Source organism: Euprymna scolopes, chromosome 17, assembly GCF_053919585.1.
Source record: "Euprymna scolopes isolate OS-2025 chromosome 17, ASM5391958v1, whole genome shotgun sequence".
Lineage (NCBI taxonomy): Eukaryota > Metazoa > Mollusca > Cephalopoda > Sepiida > Sepiolidae > Euprymna > Euprymna scolopes.
Genome location: NC_136498.1, coordinates 98,518,703 through 98,541,155, shown reverse-complemented (window position 1 = coordinate 98,541,155; position 22,453 = coordinate 98,518,703). Strand labels below are relative to the sequence as shown.

The window sequence follows — 22,453 nt, the reverse complement described above, 5'->3', positions numbered from 1 at the left end:
ATGCTGTCTTACTGTGTAGAGTGCGAATTTAACTTAATTGATATAATCTCAAATATAAAATATAAAACTGGCTATGCTGGGTTCGAATCCTCTCAGATTAATTGCTCTCGGTTTAAACGCTAATACTTTATGGAAATATATATAAACGCACGGTTTCGACATCGAAATCAGCATACACACAATAATAAAAATATAAGGTAAGCGATATCTAAGGCTCTGATTGGTCGAAAAAGATCACATATAGGAGAGATGTATTTTGAAATGGTCAGCAAAACTCATCGAGAGATACGAAGCAACCAAATACAAGGCGTAGTCTTTTTTCATGAATACGCAATGCCAAAAATCTAGTAAATCATTGACCAATCAAACCGGACGGTTGAAGTGAATAAATTTTTATCAAATAATATATCATCGTTTTTGGTTATGTATTTATTCATTTATCCCGATTCATGCGGAACAAATTGTACGTGGTAGTTCATAATGAAAGTCAATGAGATAATCATAGACGACATAATAGTCAGCAAATAGAAAAAAAAATTCCTTTTCATGTTTGATTCGTGTTTGGCTTTCTAGTGTTCAACAGATGAGCCACAAAATTTCTCAGATAACTCATCACGCGTTTTTGTGTGTGTATGTGTGTGTGTGTGGAAAAAGATGGCTGGTCACTTTTAATGCATCCAAAACCACTCCTCTATCGTTTCACCACCTGCGCTCTGATCCCAACTTGGCTCAATTGAAATGGATGGCTTTCGTTTTGAAGAATTACCTTGCTTTAACAAGCTTCTGGGTCATTGAAAGCGTCAGTTTTTTTTTTCTAGGGTCGCTTCATTTTCTCTTAAACATTCGGTGTTCAGATTGGCTTTTCAATATAATACGCTTGAACAACGGAACAATGTATTACACTGATTGTAAGAATAAAACATGTCCTAATAGCAACCCAAACTTAAAACAGAATTCCTTTTTCTTTAACGCCAAAATGATTCTTGATAACTTTACAGCAAAACACTTTCTAATTAATTTCTTTGAGGATGAAGAATTCTCTGGGTCGAAATCTGTTAACATAACGCTTATTATTGCCTAGTTTTGGACTTTGAAATGGTATTTTCTAGCGCCCTATTCGTGCTATCATGTTTTTCTAGAACAATTTCAATTAAAAACTAGCCATGATATCAGCTGGAGAACCTTAAAAAAACAACAACAAAAAAAAAAAAAACGATTCTAATTGCCGGATCAGCATCTTGCATTTGTAGTAACCGACACATTAAAAATCGCGTTGGACCACAACCAATCAATGTCTAAATATTGCAACCGTTATAGTGCGTAATATCATAGTGTAGATGGTTCTATATTTCATACACGCTGAGCATTTTTCTATCGCAATGATACTGGGTCTATTATTTGATTTTACTAAAAATTCCAAGCAACCATCTTTACTGCCGCTTTCGATAGGAATGACTCAATTTTAAGGTGCCTACTATGTCGATTAACGTCGTTCAGTTGTATTAGGTTCAGAATTCCTGTAGCAAGAGTAGACTATGGGTTCAATCACGTTCTTCACGGCATTGAGCAATCGTTAGGGACTCTCGTCAGCAAGTCGGCACAGTTCCGTTCAAACGTTCCTAGTTCAACGGAAATGACGTTTATGAATTTTTTTTAGATGAGGATTCGTTATTCGTATTACTAGGATTCTTCGGACGATTGTTCTCATCTTGAGTGTGATTTTCACGACGTTTCGGTCGATTTTACGTCCGACCTTCTTCAGGTGTATCTTATCGAACCTGGGAATTATTTTGTCGAACTAAAAAATCTGCACGGGATTTCAAACGAAATCTTTTATTTAATTTACGGAGGTAGCATGCTCTCGTTCCCTCAGCCATGATTGGCTAAGAATCTTAAGTAATTCGCAATTTTATTTGCGATCGCTCACACTGAGGATTGAACCTTCAACCTTCAGAAGAATGCTACTTTTACAACTGACTTTTTCCAAGTACTCTAACCATTGCGTTACGGATCATTGCGGACACGCAAGGACCCGTGGCGCAGTGGTTAAAGTACTAACCAAATAATATGATCAATGAAATTATTATGCTCCTCCACTACTGAGATTATCCTGCCCAGTTCTTGTCTTGGAGCTTAAGTAAGAGTTTCTTGTACAGACATTAATCACCCAATTATAAACAAAGGAATCTGTTTATATGTATAACACATTAACTTCCATTCAGCTCTTCCATTTTTATATATGTGTGCCTTTTTTCTGTTATATATATTCCAAATTCCAAATTCCAAGATGTTGTCCATTTGACCGTTCATTTCTTTCAGCATATTAAAATATTCAATTTTGACAGCACCTATTTCGTAGCGCAGTATCATTCATGTAATTATCATGTCAATTTTTACATTTTTCCGCTCTGACTCATCAGAAGAATAGGAACTCATTAAAATAAAACGAATATGGGCATGATTACATAAATTCGAAAAAATTGCAAGACTAAATGCTATTGTGTTTTGTGATATTTACGCCATCTTTGATTTTAATTTAGAGTCATTAACGACATACCAGCGTATTAATATAATGTGGTCATAGTGTTATAATTAACACTAAAATATTTTATATAATACGATTTTAATTTATTATTCATAAATAGTTTATATTTATTTTCTTAGATAATATTAATAATGGTTAAATCTATAATTACTGTATTTAGGTTTAATTTTTTATACGAACGAAACTAATTCTTACATTTATTGAGTTTGTTTACGATATTTCAGTTATTTGGTGTAAATTAAATTTGCTCGGCTATAATATATATATATATATATATATATATATATATATATATATATATATATATATATACATATATATATATATATTCATATATTTATATAGGGGTATTTAATAATTATTATAGTAAATAATTATGTCAGCCCCATTTAAGAAACTCGTTTCTTATCGTTGAGCACTTTCAGTTAAAGTAAAAAGTCGGTCAATTTAGCTCATACGCACATATCATCTTATAATGATTAGATCACGCTGATAGACGTTAAAAATTATTTAAAGATAAGTGTTTAAATTTCAACAGTATTTCACGCGGTTAACAGTGGCTAAATAGATTTGGTCCTTGATGATGAAACCAGACATGGCTTTTATTGCCGGGATCAAATCTATTGACCGGTGTTAATCGTGACACACTGCACTGATGATTCCCGAAAGGATGAAACACTAGTGTCTGCAAGATTTAATAATTATTATAGTATATATATATATATATATATATATATATATATATTTGTCGATGTTACTCTTTTAATCTCTCATACCGGGCTAACGCAGCCTCGAGCAGAGCTGGCATTACAAGAGAGGTCACATTTACACCGTACTATAACTTTGTTAGACATTTTTGCTTATCTGATAAACAAGGGAATTTCTCAACATAGATTGGTACCTATGACATTCTGAGGTCCAGATTAAATAAATTCCTTCTCTGCTGTCTTCATTCTCGCATTTTTTAATGGATTAGAATCACCAGTGAGTGCCCCAAAATAAGTGTTCAATGATGTCATTACATTTATAATGAGATCAGCACATGTTTACAGGTGGTTGAATGATTTGAGCAAGCCATGCTGTCGCCATGACTGGTTCTCCCATTTTGACATTACTTTTCATCAGACCATCCACCTTGGAGGATCCGCAAGAGCATTTTCACAGTGTCAGAAAGTTCGCGCACAAATATACATGCTATCACATGATCTGCTATTCCCCCTTCTTTCACAAAGCCACCACACACGCACATTCATCGTTTCAATAACACGCAACACACGCACCTCGAACTTCTCATAACTCTGTCGTCCCACTGAGTCATTGAACTTATGAGAACCCGATTTATCGGTCGTTTCCATTTTTCCAATAAAATGTAAATCTGTTGCAGTGCTGATAGCAACTATCTGGGGCATTCGTTTGATATTTGGACGTGGGTTTTATTCAACAATCGCTGACAATTATTCATTGTCAAGCTTACACGGCCGTCTTTCACCTTCTTCATCTTCATCTATGGAATTCCTGAAGCCACTTTCGTACATTCCGCCGCTTGTGGATCTATCTTCCCATCCTCTAAAGATATTTGCAAAAGTTTTGGTGGCATTATACTAGAAAGTTGGAACTCATACTTTTAGACGTTCACCAGTGAAGGTCTGTTTTGTTCAAAAATATTTCCATATGAAAATAAGTTACAAATAATTATTGAGAACGCATTGATTATTATATATGTTGCGATTTAGCAAAAAACAAAACAAAAAAAAACAAAAAAAACTACAGATGTTGTGTTAAAATTACTTTTTTTATAATCCAGCGCTTTTTTTCTTTTTTACATGGAGGTTTCATTATCAAGGCCCGGAAGCCACTTGGGGATAAGGGTTATTGCGTGTACAATAATCACTTTGATAATATCGTTGTAATCATTAGTATTGGAGATTTGATAGAGTGTCTTACTTAAGGGGGCGATTTGTCAGGAATTTGTTTAGACTTGTTTAGACTTGTTTGGACTTGACATCCAAGTTGTAATCACGTGGGAAACGGAAGAGAGTTCCACAGTCAAGCGGACATTTCTTTCTGTGACGAAGTGTTGCATAATGAGTTAAAGAATAAATATCATTATTATTATCGATGATATATATATATATATAAATTTTTATGGGTACATAGTTTTATAAAACAGTTGAATTACATCGAACGTAGTGCCATTATTAATTATTGTTGAAAAACTGTTGAAAAAACATTGTTGAAAAACAAAAAAGACTAAACCCAATATATATGGTAAAAAACAGATAAATAATTGTGAATTATAAATCAGTTTTAAAAGGAAAAACAAACAAAATCAACTTGCATCTACAATATATATCTACAGCTTATTCTATATCTACAGTACTGTAGGCTCTGTTTTTTTAAGTATTAATACATTTATTAATACATTAAGATAAACTCTGCTCTTTAGACTCCAGGTTTAACTCCCTTTATAAGATAAAAATAATAATATATATATATATATATATATATATAATATAATATAATATAAAGCTGAATGTGTGTGTGCATGGGTCACGAATAGGCTCCTATATGTTTGACTATTTTAAGAAACTGATTACATATAATGATCGAAGATGTATCGAGACACAGGAATGGGTATGATTGATCTGGCAGAACGGTGGTTCATTAAAATTGTGGGGTCTGCGTTCGCGCCTGGTCCACAAAGTATGGAAATAAAAAATTTAAAAATTAAAAAAAAAACGTTTACAAGTGTTTTTGATATAGATGTACATAAGAATACTTTGATAAGTATGTTTTAACTTAAATAAGGGATGGTATAATAAAATTGTGGAGTCTGCGTTCGCGCCTGGCCTCCATAGTATAAAAATAGGAACAACTTTAATAAAGACTTTTCATATCTATCTACGTAAGTATACTTTGATAATTATGTTTCAGTTTGAAGAAATATGGTATAATAAAATTATGGGATGTTCGTTCGCGCCTGACCTCCATAGAATGGAAATATGTCACAAAGTTTAACACGTTTTATTTTTATAGAGATCCACAGAATATTGTGATAAATGTTTCAGTGTGAACAGGTATGGTATAATAAATTATGGGGGTTATCTATTTTATTTTTACTTTCATCCTATTTTGCTTTGGTTTTTATACCCCCAAATTCGAAGCTATCTCTTTACAACCCTTCCTTTTCATAACCTATCCTACTTTCATAAATCAGAGTCAATTTTCTGTAGGCTGTTTTTAACCCAGTCAAACGGCCTGAATTACCTCCCTTTAACTGTTATAGGGAACAAAAATCGACCCAGTTTGAAACAGAATAAACTAGCAGTACTTAACAACAAAATTGGGTTATCTCCCTTCATCTTAAGTAACGATATAAAAACATTTTTCAAGTAGATAACAATGAATGTTATAACATTAAATAATAATAAATAGATTAGAACACTTCACCCGAAACGTTGTACAAGGATTTTTATATATATTTAATACACCCCTTTTATTTATTCTCATATTCAATTAAACTTTAAACCTAAAATGGTCTTAAATCGAAGTACCAATATAACGCTAATCTATAAACATTACTTGTCACTAATACGAAACTAAAACTAACCGTAACGTTTTTGCAAGGTTGTTACGGCCATAATATAAATATAGAAACAAAAATTAAAAAAAATCTTTTCATAAAAAATCAGCTATTGGGAAATAAAGGAATAGCATGATCTAATTTAGGAACCCAACGAATGGGATATATAAATTATTTTAAATGGCTTAGGGTTCTCTGTAGAAACTTCCTATGACTCTTTTCTTAAATAAGGATACGAAAATTAGGCGATGTATTTATATTTAAATGGGCTTTTCCGTAACTACAGCCAAGGTAAATGTTTCTCGCATGCTTTTCCCGTTAGGGATTTCCCCTCCCCCCTTTTTTCTTTCTCTTCAAAAAATGCTACATTGCCAAAAGTGTGTTTATTCATAAAGTCTGAAGAATTTTCAAACGATATAATGGTTAAAATTGTCGAACTGGACGTTGAAACAATTGTAACGTAAAATGAAATACACTTTTTGTTGCCATCAACACCTTGTTTTGAAGTCTTTTTGCATACACAGTACACACACACACACACACACACACACACACACACACACACACACACACACACACATATATATATATATATATATATATAAAATTTGTCTTTACATAAGCAGTAGTTTGTTGCTACACAGTCATAAGCATGTTTCGGTCTTCTACTATTTATTAACTTGAGACCTCTTCAGGCAACCTCCTTATTTTCGAAAGCGGAATTCTAAAGGTTTAGTACTCTTTTTGAGCACTCTTGTATTAACCCCGTTATATTTCACTTGTTACCCTACTTTTGAAAAATAGCAACCTCAAATTATATATATATATATATATATATATATATATATATATATATATATATATATATATATAATTTTTTTATTAATTTATAATGAGATATGATTAAAATAGTGATTTCGAATATATAAATAAATAAAAACCTTTAAATGTAGTTAAGTCAAATATAGTGTTACGAAGAAAGAAAAGCGAAAACAATGGTGTCCTTTTATTGAGATGACACCCATCATTCCCCTGGGGACCAATCAATTATCTCCTTACTTATTTCGCATTAACAAAAGAAAAACACATCTCGCTCTCCTCCTTTTCAAATCCCCCTTTGCCTGCCACCTTTTCTTATTAAGTCACACCCCCTCTCGTTCACACATGCGCTTCACACAGAGTCCTCTCCACTTATCAAGCTAAACGTCCTCTTCAAGACTCCTTATAAAACCGATTCTCTCTGCTTTCTTTCTGTCTTTCTTTCTGTTTTTTTTTTTGCACGTGTTATTCTAAATCTCGCGAGTTATCGCGTTATCTTGTGGCACGTGTCATTTCTTCCTCGCGGCCACACTCGCCACTTATTCCACCTCCTTTTAGTCAAATACTTTCTTTTTTCTTTCTTTATTTATTTCTTTTTTTTTTTTAAACTCCAAACTGCACCGAAAGCAATGTTCCTCTTATTTCAGAATCTCCTTCTTTACAAGATTACAGACGTCTTTAACAACACTAACATCGGCAGCAGCAGCAACAGCAACAAGATCATCATCATCATCATCATCATCATCATCATCATCATCAATAATAATAATGATAATGATAATAGACAGACAGACAAACAGAAAACGAGACAAATATACAGAACTTTCCAGAAAACTGAAAGGAATATGAAACATGAAGAAAACCGAGTCATCATATCTATGATGCTTCTTAACAATATATTAAGAAAATACCAAGCCGGATACAAATTTACTAATACAGATGAAAGAATGGACCACTTAATGTATATGGGTGATCTGAAACTGTTTGCAAAAAAAAAAAAAAAAATCAAGAAGTAACTAGAGTCGCTAATAAACGCAACCAGAATTCTTCAGTCAGAATATTCGCATTGGAATTCGGTATGGACATGTGCGCACTGCTGATCATGAGAAGGGGAAATCTGGAAGCAACCGAAAGCATTGAACTACCTAACCAAACGGAGATGAGGTGAACATCACAAATAAAAATATTTAGGGTTTTTGGAAGCAGACACCATCAACGCAACAAAAATGAAAGTAAAAATTGGAAAGGAATACACCAGAAGAACAAGAAAACTCTTTGAAACTAAATTATATAGTAGAAAATTAATAAAAGGTAAACACATGGAGGATGTCATTAGTAAGACAATTTGGACCGTTTATAGGTTGAACTAAAGTAAAACTAATGCATCTTGACCAGTCATGACTATACACATTACACTACACCAAAAGTATGCTACTGCCCGACTTTATGTAAAAAGGGAACATGTGGAAAGGGACTTGCTTTGTATAGAAGACTGTAAGAATTCCAGGCAGAATCAATCAATAGCGGACATCTCGAATGCTGCAAGAGACACCTACTATCACACCTGGGAGAGGGTTGTTTATGTATCAATGGCGATGTGATACGATAATCTTGGAAGATGTCTTCCCTGGTTGGGGATTAATAAAAAACTGAATTTTGAATTCTTGTTATGGGGTACTTTACGACGACGTCGGGGGTATATACCTGCAAGATTGCAGTTGAAAAAATAGCTTCGGTCAACAAGGACGATTTCATACAGGCCAAGAGATGCTAAGGCACGATATTCGTGAGTTGTATATAGAAATCTAACTCGCTTGACAAAAACAAAACAACAACAAAAAAAAATAAAAATAAAAAACAAAAAAACAAAACAAAAACAGACAAGCGTAGAAGACGAACAGGAGAAAAAACGCCTGTGGAATTGTCTTCCGTTCAGCTGACTACAATACGGTTGTCTCTTGGCCTTTTGGTCAAGATCAAAGTGTAGTATCTGTTCGGTGGAGGAGAAATCCTTCACGACTGAGACAATTTTTATTTTTGTACCTTTTCTTCACGTTAAAAAACGACCCTGGTGTCTAACTCTGTCCCGTGGGGAGGCATAGTAAATAGGTACAATACGGTTGTCTTCAAGTCCAACGTAAATGAGTCATTCCACTTAAGTGAACAAATTTACCGAATTTCCATTACTAACGATTAATATATTGACTACTTGACACTCTTTAACCCTTATCCTCGAGTGGCCTCTGAGTCTTGATAAGTGGTGATGCCTATGTAAAAAAAAAAAAAAAAAAAAAAACGTGACCAGTTTATGAGATATGCTGTTCATACAGAGGACGCAAGCATACCAAACACAAGTTACATATAAACAAAATCAACTTCCAAAATGTACTTTTCCAACTATGCTTCTGTGCTGATACTCTAGTAAAGAAACTACGTCCGGTAGAGAAGAAAACAGTCGCTACGAAAATACGCAACTCAACGTAACTAACGAAATATTTTACGAAATACTTTTATTTTTATAAATCATTTTCTTTAACTATTCATATGCAATAGAGTGTTGAATATTTCAATGGGTTTCCTAGAATTTGTTTGACAGCAAGTTTCCTCAATTATCCAGTACTCTTATTTCTATTTCTTTATTATTACCTCATGGGCGTTCACACACCAGCTGTTACTAGTAGTTAATTATTGATGAAATCTTCATTGGAATCTGAGTGACAGTAGAATTCCTTGTCATTCCCGTATTTTCTGGTCTCTCATACTCATAATATTGATATAAATATTAATTAGATATTAATTAAATATTTTGAGCTGTCTTTATTTTATTTTTTTTATATGGAACTCTTTTCGATTATCATTTACGAAACAAACCGGAAATGGCTGAAGCAGTTTACGATTTGGAAAGGAGTGGACGCTAAAAATTACGAATGCAAAACCTAGCTTAATGTTAAGTTAAAACATTTTAGCTCTTCTCCTAATGAATAAAACTAAAGATTGTTAAACCCATTTTTGACATAGATTAAGGACTCCGAACCTTAAGCAAAGGGAAAGTAAAATATAGGGACTGCCAAAGTTCGCGACAGAATTACCCCACCCTATATGTAACACAATGTAACTTTATTATAAATTAATATTATCAATATAACTTTTGTACCATTTAAAAGAAGGGCAAAATAAACTAGTAATAATTAAAAAAAATTTTTTTCATCGTACGAAAATAATAAAATTGCGAGACGAAAATCATGTTTACATAATTGGCACTTTTAAATAACGTTCCTATGTAGTAGACATTCCGAACGTGAAAACACCCGTATTTAATAAATCTAGCAAAAATCAACTAATGGTCAGATTTTCGTGAAATTTTCGATACTTATCCATTTTACAATGAAATTACATATAAAATGCAGTTCTCGTAAAATATACGAGGGGAAATATATTTTTAGTGCGTGTTTTCCCCTCCCCATATTTATTTTTTCGAAATTCGAACAAAATATATTTAAATCTATCGAAATTTCTATTTATTATGAAACATAAGAGTTCAAATAAGTAAAAAATATTTATTTTAAAAAAATTTAAATACACATATTGAACAAAAATTTACCTTGAAGTTGCAATTAAAAAATTGATATAAACTTAATATCATTATGTTTTTTTTAAAAATAGTGTTTTGTGCGAATTAATATATACTATAATCAGTTGAATTGCCAAGAAAAAGAAACTTCGTAAACATTAATTAATTTTTAAATGATTAAAATTTCATTATTTCAAAATGTTCCGTTACAACATAGATTTTTAATTAATAGTGTTTAATTTTTTTTTAATATTAATTTTTAATATAAACATGACTCTTATCAGCTATTTTATCGCCAGATTAAAACCAATTTGAAAATATTATTGCACAAATATTAAGCATTTTGTAGCCCCCCCTCATATTTTCTTTTCTCTTTTTACCGAACAAAATATGGAACCCCGTAGGTAACAAAATGAACATTCAATAAAACCGTATTTCATATTTAATATACAAATGTTTATAATATTATTAATCGTTAAACTGTGTAAATCTTGAAACCTAACAAAATTATAACAAAGATTAATTATTAATTGCAGTTTGAAGAAAATAAACAAAGGTTTTAAAAAAATCATTAAGTCACTTCTGCTTTTCCATAGTTCGCATAGTTAACACAAGTCTGACGTCACGGAAACATGCGGTCCATTTTTCACAATCGTTTGGCAGACCCTAGTGAAATACTGTCAATATTGCTGGCCTGTTCAATGATAACGAAGCCATTTATGGTCTTTTCCATAAGTCGGAAACATTCGGGTTGATACGGGTTCTCTTCTATAGGAGTACTCTCAATTTCACTTAGTTATAAGGGATAATTCTTGCACGCAAAGTTGTTATTGTTGTTGTTGTTATTATTATTATTATTATTATTATTATTATTATTATTATTATTATTATTCTTAGTAGTAGTAGTAGTAGTTGTGGTGGTATAACACTGATAGAAATAATGATAAACATCAAACAAGAGAAGACAAAGACGTGTGTTCTGCTAGGAAAGAATAGAGACAGACGGACAAATGTGGTACATGACAGACACAATGATAGCCTTAATGCTTTGCGTCTGTCATAATTAATTATGAAAGGTAGGCGGGATAAAAACAACAACAATAGCAAAAACAACAACGAAAAAAAAACCATTGTAGAAATAGTTGTGTAAGCTATCGTTGGACGCCGCGGCTCTAGACTCGGTCCGTGGCCTCCATAAAAGCAAACAAACGAACAAAACAAAACAAAAGCTGCGCGTCTCGGCAAATTTGAAAGAAATACGGGGAAACGAGACAGACGCCGAAACACATACTCATGAATAAAGAAGGAAGAATATTTGTTACAACATTAAACCAGTCGTCTCCATCCCCCAAACGTGTTCTTCCCCCTTCTTCAAATGAGACAAAGAAAACAGAAACTTATAAAACTGTAAAACGACGATTGAAATCTAAACTTGTGAAACATCAAGATATGACGAATTTAAGAAAACTCGTCCCCGGAAAACTCGTCCCCGGAAAACTCGACCCCGGAAAACTCGTCCCCTTTCGCTAGGTAGGGAAACTGGTCCCTTATTGAATAAATATCGATTGAAAACACATTTTATGACCGTTCTTGGAGATATTGTCTTTAAAAGAGAATACACATCCCATAATATTTAAAAACAAATTTTTTTTACTTATTTACTGTTGTTTTAAAAAAATGAAATTAATTTTTCTAAGTTTTCGTTTTCTACCTAGCTTTTGGTGTTTCAACTAGTTTTCCGGCCACCAGATATGACAACTGGAACCCTCGGTCATGAGAATATTCCCTATTTATTTGCCTGTAAGAGACAAATTAGATACAAGATCTATTTTAATGTTTGGCAAAATACAGCTCTCCAAAAAGAGGCACTTTGGATTAGAATAAAAAATTTAAAATTATCTCTATTTAGAATGATTTCTAAAAGAAATTAAGTGTAATATCGGAATAGTAAAGGATAGTGATTAATTAGACATATTTGCCCAAAAGGCAGAAACACGACCAGAGGACGACGGATCCTGATATCGACTTCTACATTTTCACCAGAGACCTGTTAGCCGCGTTTCGGCTCTAATACGGCTTGGCACCTAACTTGTTTGTCTTTGGTGACTCTGCTAGGAACCGGAATTCCAGACGCATTAGCGTTTACACTACCATATTCCCACCGCTCCTACCATACGGAGAGAAAAGATTTGACTTGAGAGAAGGGGACTCCGTTTATACTGGTTTAGATGTATGCTAATTTATTAATTGATTTGATATATTAATCTATGACATCACTCTCTATTTTGATATTGATTCTCGCCCGTCTTTTTGGGATCAATTGAAATAAGAAGTTGATTTGGGAGTTTATTTTGGATTGAGGTAAGAAATGGCTCGTTTCGTTTAATACTGGCCCAGCTATTGTCTTTCAATCGTAGGCGTGTCCCTTTTCTTTTTGAGATTCTTATAGATGGCTCCCACTCTCGATGAGAAATCGATCCTAAAACTTCTTGGCCTTTCTCATCAAATCTTTTTTAGAGTCCATATACTAAATCGATTGCACTTCTCGTAAAATCGATTATCTCTATCGCTCTAAACACTTTCTTGCACCTGAAGCTATTCTCCATCTCTACAAATTGTGTAATCATAGTTTCAAAAAAGCGCGAAAATTCCGCGCTCACATGTCTTTTCTTGGAGCCCGGACTTCGGCAATGCAATTGTCCAATCACGTTATAACTGGGAGAAGTCGGAAAACCTCGTGCTATACGATGTTATGATTTTCAACACATTACTTCTAACTTTAGTCTCATAAATATCACCAACTGACAATAACATAGTCGTTTTCAAGTATAAATGAGTTCTTGAGCCGTCTTCTTAAATAATCAAACTCTACCCAAGTTCCACGATTACCGATCATCATACTGTTGTCTTACAGTCTATCCGACATTCATTAATCTTTATCCTCGAGAGACCCTATGGCCTTGATAAAGCGGTGGTACCCTAGTAAAGAAATGTCTGTCAAACCTTACTGAGAATCCATGAGTATTTCACTAAGAATAAAAAGCAAATTAATCATTTTTTTACGAAACTAAATTAAGGAGTATCAAGAAATCTTTTTGATCTTCATATAGGTCATAAAAATTCAAAGTGTTTTCTTTACACGCATTTAAAAATAGGGAATATTGATTAGATTTACAATTAATTTATATTCTTGTTAATAAGTATTCAAATGTTTGTCTGGTTGTTGTCAATTGTCTGCAAGTTCATTCCGAACGCTTCTATTTGTATTGGCTTTTTATATTTTAATTTATCTCGAATTACAATTGCACTAGTCTTTAGTGGAATTATTTTCGTTTTTAGATTGGACACTAGCAGGCTGCTCGGCATTGCTCGGTCAAAAATTATGCTTCAATATGATATTTTGATTAATGCAGATTTCGTATTTATTATTACATTATATTGGAACCAATATATAGCAATGATTTAAAAATTTAAAAAAAAAAAAATGACTCATACGCTATCACTGAAAATCGAAACCAAAACGTTTAGCTTACGATTTACTTTTCCTTTGAGGTTAATGTCTGGGCTAGGCTAAAGATTAAAACAGTAACCAATAGTTATTACGTTACGCATGCATATTCGTGATGCCCTCATTCGACCCCACCTGGCAAATTCCATTTTTTTCCCACACTTTTGCACCGATTTTTTTTCGATTAAAACCCGAATTTAAAGTTACGAATGGGTTCGAAGACCTATATAATTAGTTTCATGTCTGTAGATCAAACACTGACAGAGGAGCTTGGTAGGCACACTTTTTTAAACAAATATATATACGCACACATAAATATATATATATAGAGAAAGAGGTTTGTGTTTACTGTAATCTTTTTTTACACAAATATTACGCAAGTAAAAATCATGTAGGATATCTGCAGGAATTAACACGTAAATAGTTAACTTAAGATGATCATCCTATAAAAAAACCGCAAAAAAACTAATATTGGATTAATTAAATGAATGTTTAAAAGAATATGCAAATAAGTTAGATCTTTTGCAGATAAATGCGATTGTTTATTTTTGTTTACATCAATAGAAAAAGAAAGCTTGCTTTGTTTTTCTATTGTTCTTGGCCTTCGGGCCGGGATCAATGTGTAGTATCTGTTCCGATGCTACAGTTAAGATAATTTGTCTTGGTTAATGGAGGGGAAACCCTCTATACCGATACAATTATTATTTTTGATGATAACCAGAGTGCCCATTTGCCTTCTTTTCGGGGAGCTGGTTTAACTCCACTTTAAAAGCGACCTCGTGTTACATTGTGCCTTTGTGAGAAAGCAAATAAATATTAATAGAAAAAAAGGTTTTAAATATGAATATCAATACACAACCCCTCAAAATTTATAGGCGTATAGATGAATGGATATAGGCTATATATATATATATATATATATATATATATATATATATATATATATATATATATATATATATACAAGCAAAAGTACCCGTCGTTGACTAGGGTCAAAAACAGCCTACAGAAAAGGGACTCTCATTTATGAAAGTATGATAGGTTATGAAAAGGAAGGGTTGTAAAGAGATAGCTTCGAATTTGGGGGTATCAAAACCAAAGCAAAATAGGATGAAAGTAAAAATAAAATAGATAAACCCCATAATTTATTATACCATACCTGTTCACACAGAAACACTGATCACAATATTCTGTGGATTTATATTAAAAAAACTTGTTAAACTTTGTGACATATTTCCATTCTATTGAGGTCCGGTGCGAACGAACACCCCATAATTTTATACACCATATTTCTTACAAACTGAAACATAATTATCAAAGTATACTTACGCAGATAGATATGAAAAGTCTTTATTAAAGTTTGTGCCTATTTCCATTCTATGGAGGTCAGGCGCGAACGCAGACCCCACAATTTTATTATACCATCCCTATTTAAGTTAAAACATACTTATCAAAGTATTCTTATGTACATCTATATCAAAAACACTTGCAAACGTTGTTTTTTTATTTTTTAAACTTTATATTTCCATACTTTGTGTGCGCGAATGCAGACCCCACAATTTTAATGAACCACCGTTCTGGCAGATCAAACACACCCATTCCTGTGTCTCGTTACATCTTCTATCATTATATGTAATCAGTTTTTTAAAATAGTCAAACATATAGGAGCCTATTCGTGACCACACGCACACACACATTCAGGTTTATATATATATATATATATATATATATATATATATATATATATATATATGATAAAAATTATTGAAATAATATCCCAACGTGATGGCAAAATGAAAAATAAAAAAGAATAATTATTTACGTTTTCATCAACGTTTCTTCTTTATTTCAAACCTTATCCGGGGATCATTGATCTGACAAAATTTAATACAATATTTGAAAATATTTGGTGCGTTTGAAAAATGTTCTTTGTTATTTTTTGCACAAAACATAGTTATAGAATTATCAAAAAATGCAATGCGTTCATGACATGGGATTATATTTTTCCAAATGACACAGAACCGTTTTAATTTTAAAATGCGGTGCAATTTTGAACTGAAAAGAATGTTTAGTCGTTAAACCATAGTTGTTAGGGCTTAAAACATTTAGGTTGTTTATGAAATGAAATAAGTTTTTTTTTTTCATTTTTTATATTTTAATTTTTAATACAATTACCAATATTATTTTTATGGCGTAAAATAGGTAACCTTGACCTCAATTCAAGTGCTGGTCTGTTATTATAAGTTTATTGATTAAATTAAGTAAATTGTAGAAGCCATTACGTTGTTTAAGTGTTTTAGAGTTTATAATGAGTGGTAATTCAATAATCTTCGCCTAGATATGTTTAAATTGAATTCAATAAGTCTTGCTTGATTAAAATTAGAAAAATGAACATGATGTAATTAATGATAGAAAAGGGCATTCAAGAAATTGTTATATTTAATATTTCATTTATGTTTACTAAGACTAAATTTTAGTTCACATTGAGTTTCACCAATGTATATCTGATAAAAATTATTATTATTATGTATATTCTTAACTTTTGATTTCTTGTATGGAATAATAGGGATTAATAGAAATAAGTCACTAGAATACCCAATTTATTCAAGTTTTTTCTCGAAAATATGATTAAAATTTTGTATGGACTTTTATGATAAAGTGCAGCAAATGAACTGCTATGATATCCGTTCGATGCACAGATAAGAATTAATAAGGATTAATAGGATTAGTCATCATAATACCTCATTTACTATATTTAATTTTTTCATAAAGCACTGATTCTATGTCAACGGACTGTTACCTTTGTCGATTTTTAACGGGATAAAAAGTGTTGTATTATGGTATGTTTATATTTTTAACATATCTTTATATATTTTATATATCTTAATTTTTATGTATTTATATATTTTCATCATCTAGCAGTGTTGATGTCGGATCCACATCATCTCATTCTATTCTTCATCACATCAAGTGGGTCTTCATTTGTGTATATGTGAGTCCCATGCTAGTTGCTTGATATAGGTCCTGTGCGGTCTGTAGCCCCTATTGAACCACTTCTATATTTTCGAAGAAACACAAGAAATTCGCCAAGGATTTCATCCTGATCTCGTTGGCAGTATCAAGCAAATCTGGTTATTTTCTTTTTTCATAAAGATTGAAATCTGAAAAAGGATGGCCTTAAAATTATTCTATTATGGAGTGCTTTCTCCAGGAAATCTTAAGACTAAGTCTTAACATTTTCGTGTCGACACAATCAATTTTCTTCTCAAATCTTTTTGTAAAAATCCAGGTGTTTCTTCGATGTACACGAACCGGTCGTAACAGTAGCTTCAAATAAGTCATGTTTCATCTTTGTAGAAAGATTTGGCTTCCAAATCGTTTTCATCTTATCAAATAAAGTCATTGCTGATTCTCATCTTTAATCAAATCTCTGTGAAATTTTGTTTTTCTCATTGATTTTTAAAAAAAAAGTTCCATTTAAGGAAAATATATGTCCACGCTGTTTCAGAAGAAGCTGCCCAGTTTTGTTTACACTGATAAAAATACTAATGCAATTTGCCGTTTCTTAGAGACATTGTAGCAGATATTCTGATTTGTTTTGTTGTGTCAGCAATTTTATAAAAACTTTATTTTTCTACTCAATCTTTTTTCGTAATTTTTTGAATTTTTACTTATTTCGACATGACACGTAAGCACGTGATTCTGTTTTAACATAAACTGCATTGATTTTAAATCGAATTATAATGAATAGGGCTATGACAATCGAATTTCATTCTTTTGACTTTTCGACATATCCGACACAGTAAGACACAGTCAATCAACCGAGAACCACATCAGTCTATATAAAAACATAGAAGATATTAATGAATATATGCTCAAAAGTCAAAACAATGAAAAGGATACGCTGTTGTCACAATTCTAATAATGAACAATTTCAGAAAAAAGTTATCGATGACAAAAAAATAAAAAAATAGACGAACTTTACTTTATATATTGAAATGTAAATCTTGTACTGAGAAAACATTAATAAAACAGTAGATGTAGGTATGTGTGTGTAAATATTTAACTGATAAACTCTTAAACTACTGGTTACATAACTCTAAAATTAACAGGAAATAGTAATCATACACCAAAGATTTGTTTATAATGAATGGCATCTTTATATACTATTTTATTTTTAATTGGAATTCATTATTGAGATAAATATCATTTATTATTTTTTTATTTTATTGCGGACAAATATCCTCATCTTTCTAAGTTGTTGTTTCACGACGTTTCGGCCAACTATTCCTCTGGTGGTAACCGCGACGGGATAGGAACTCCGAATCTCCTAACTACATTGTCAGCAATTACTACCATCCATAGTTGTTGTCTTCTCACCAGTTTTTTGGCCAAGTAAGCCTCTGGCCGGCTTTGGGTAAGATTGAAACCGCTATCTTCAGACAGTTCTCACCTGGAACCGAAGAGATTCAACATCTCTGTCAACTGCGCCACGGGCCTTAAAGGGCTGGATTTTTTGGTCTTATGGATCCATGATTATTTATTATCTGATTTTCCATGGTTGGGTCCGGACCGAAAAGCGCGCGCGCACACACACACACACACACACACACACACACACACACACACACACACACACACACACACACACACACACACATATATTATTTTATTTTAATTTGAATTCATTATTATCATTTATAGTTGGCTGAAACATCATGAAACAACAACTAAAAAAGATGAGGATAATAGTCCGCAATAAAAATAAAAAATAAAAATTAAAAATTAATGAATGCCATCTTTAATACGCGTACAGAAATACGACGACCAGTTGAAATGCAAAATGTTAATTTCAACTTGCCGACATATTCGTATTCTTTTTGTGTATGCGAAAATTCAATTCATTTCTTCAAGTCGTTTATTATTAAGCATTTCTTACCTATCCCTTGATGGCTACGTTGATGGAAAACGCGGCTGGATCGTAATACGTTTTGGTTTCGATTCCAGCTGATGGCATTCAAGTCATTAACAAAAAACCAAAACTTTTGAAATCACTATTATATACTAGGTACGATATAATATTCAATAGAGTCTATAATAATAAATACGATATCTGCATGAATTAAAATGTATTTAAGCTTATTTTATGATCAGGCAAGGTCGGGCGCCCGCTAGGACATAAGTTAACATAATGGGTCGTTTTATAAACGATACGGAGACAAACATACAGACATGTCTGCCCCTCCTATTAATATAGATTATTTCTCTCATTTTATTCAATTGTTCCACATTTCTTTAAATAGCAACGTGACTTGTATTAAAGACTTGCGGCGACGATTAAGAATTTGTTCTTGTTTCTTGGTATTTTTTTTATTAACCGATCATTTTAAATTTGCCATTTCGTCCGGCGGGTTTGAAACCATTAAAGAATGAGCCTTAAACTATCTTGAATTATCTCCCTTTTTAAGATTGAAAAACAAATAAAATAATAATGATAATAATAATAATAATAATAATAATAATAATAATAATAATAATGATAATAATAATAATAATGATAATAATGATGATAATAATAATAATAATAATAATAATAATAATAATAAAACAATCGTTTGTTCACAGAATAATTTATTCGCAGAAAATCCTTCATTATTTAAAGGATTTCCGTGCATAAATGTCAAAAAATCAATGAATTTTAACAGCAAAAGTTCATGTGGGACTCAAGCTCCAAGTTTTTGTGTGAATCTCATCTTTTCACTCAATTCTCTACATGTCTGATGGCCATCTTCCTTCAAAAGAATCCTGAGTTGGTCTTCGTCAATCTTGATTGGTCTTCCGGAACGAGTAGCGTCATTGAGGTCAAAATTGCCGTGTTTGAATCTGGTAAACCAATCAGTTTTCTCAGCTATAGCGTTTTCTCCATATACGACACAAATATCTTTGGTCACTTCACTCGCTTTTTGACTTCGATTAAAGGTGAAATGAAGGAAGTGTCGAAAATATGATTCTTTATCTACTTGACAATCCATTTGACGGTTGTGAAAAACGAGAAAAAAATATAAGATCAAAAAACGATGGCCATTATCTTGTAGAATAGAATGCGTGCTTTCTAATGATACATAACACTTTGCCAAATATCAAAACATGTTTTAGAACAAAAATGTTTGTATGAAACGGCGGGAACTTATGCAAAAACCTGATAATAACCCAACTTATTTTTTCCTGTAACAATAATATTTATTTCCTCATTCCCCCGCAATTCTGAATTGGTCTTCGGCTATCTTGATTAGTCTTCCGGAATAAGGATCGTGATTGAGGTCAAAATTACCGTGTTTGAATCCGGTAAACTAATCTCAAACAGTTCTCTCAGCTATAGCGTTTTCTCCATATATGGCACAAATATCCTTGGTCACATCACTCGCTTTTTGACCTCGATTAAAGACGGAAAGGAGGTGTCGAAAATTTGATTTTTTTTTATTGTGAACAATTTTTGACTTTCCTTTTGATATTATATTTCGAATTTTTTTTTTAGATGTGGATAATAATTTGTATTATTTGCACTATTGTTCTCGTCCTATTTGTTAGTTTCACAACGTTTCTGCCGATGAATTCACGTTTCTTCAGTCACGGACACTTAGCACAACGAATATTAATCAATTCTAATTACCTGTCTTCTGTAAGGTGCAGGTTCAATCTCCAGTACATGCAAATATAATAATAATAATAAAAAAATACTTAATATTTTTTATCCGGTCAGGATTAACAAAACGGGTACAAAGTACCCCGTGGATTAAAAACAATGCTATTTTCGAAACTCCGTACAGATTCTCGGTTCCAGCATAACTATTTTCGAATTCGACAAGACACCATGGAAGAAGGTCGGAGATTACATCGACCAAAATCTTGTGAGAATAATATCTGCGAAACCTCATGAGAATAATATCTGCGGTATTATACAAATACTTTAAATAATATATATATATATATATATATATATATATATATATATATATATATATATATATATATATACACGATAGCATGTGTGTGTTATTTTGTGTGTCACGCTTGCATCTTTTTCTTTCTTTTGTGTGACTATCGTCTAATTGTTATGACCTTCTTTATCCAGCACTTCACATTTTTGGTCTTTGATGCTCATTTGTGATTTTAAAGAATCTTTTATTTTGATTTGAATTGTCTGAACAGGTCGGCAGGATAATATTATTGTCTTGATGATTGAAACAATGTGTAATGATTTAAGCAAAAAATAAATAAAAATCACACACACACACACACACACACACACACACACACACACACACACACATACATATTAAGATTGGTTGAATTTTCATTTTTATACATATCAAAAAGAATAATGTAGTGAAATTTGTATACATACTTATTAAATGCTGATATAAAAAAATTAGATTTTAATCTTAAAGGGTTTTTTTGGCATTTGGCATAAAATATTTTAAATAAATATCCTCGATTCTGTCAAATTTGTCTTAATTATTGATGTAAAAGCCAAACTATTTCAGTATTTAAATCAAAGAAATCTTATTTTATTTTATGGAAATATAATAAAGAAATTATAACAAAAGTTTGAATTAAAAATTGGACACCCCACACTACTTCGTCCTTATTTGTAACGATTTTGAAATGCTATTATTCAAGAAGTCATAGTTGAATAGATGCCCGGAAAACTCGTCCCGGGAAAACTCGTCTCGGGAAAACCCGTCTCGGGAAAACTCGTCTCCAGTAAACTCGTCCCCTTTCGCTAGGTAGGAAAACTGGTCCCGTATTGAATAAATATCGATTGAAAACACATTTTATGATCGTTCTTGAAGGAGATATTGGTTTTTTAAAATAGACTATAGCCCCCCATAATATTTAAAAAAATATTTTTACTTGTTTAATTTTTTTTTTCAAATAAAATTGATTTTCTAAGTGTCCATTTTCTACCTAACTGGCTAAGTTCTTAGTGGTTTCACTTATTTTAAAGCGTTTATTATGTTCATACAAAGTTAATACCAAATTTTTTTGTTCTTATTTTAACGATGTTTTTTGGAGTCATAAAAAGAATAAAAAAAAATATTATTCAAGAAGTCATAGTCGAATATAACGACACATAAAATGGTAATAAGCTAATAAACAAACAACCATGAAATAAACAAATAATTGTTTGATAATATTTTATATAAGGGGTCAAAAGGTCAAATAGTTCGATATATGAGCACTTGGATTAAAATGACCGTCTCAATTGTTGTCACAAAACTTTTCCTAATACATGCTAGTGCCTTGCTTCAAAGTCATCTACTGATTGAAAACCTTGATACAAATTACGCTGCTCGTTCCACATGCTGAGAAGTTTCTTCACCAGTTAATAATGAATTCATTGTCAGAAATGTTTACGATGCCTGG

The 22,453-nt window shown here is 32.0% G+C and overlaps 1 pseudogene; it reads left to right on the top strand.

Annotated features, from left to right (window-relative positions):
- The first annotated feature begins 8,897 nt into the window (after positions 1 to 8,897).
- Positions 8,898 to 8,995, top strand: LOC145297253 (U2 spliceosomal RNA; annotated as a pseudogene).
- The last annotated feature ends 13,458 nt before the right edge of the window (positions 8,996 to 22,453 follow it).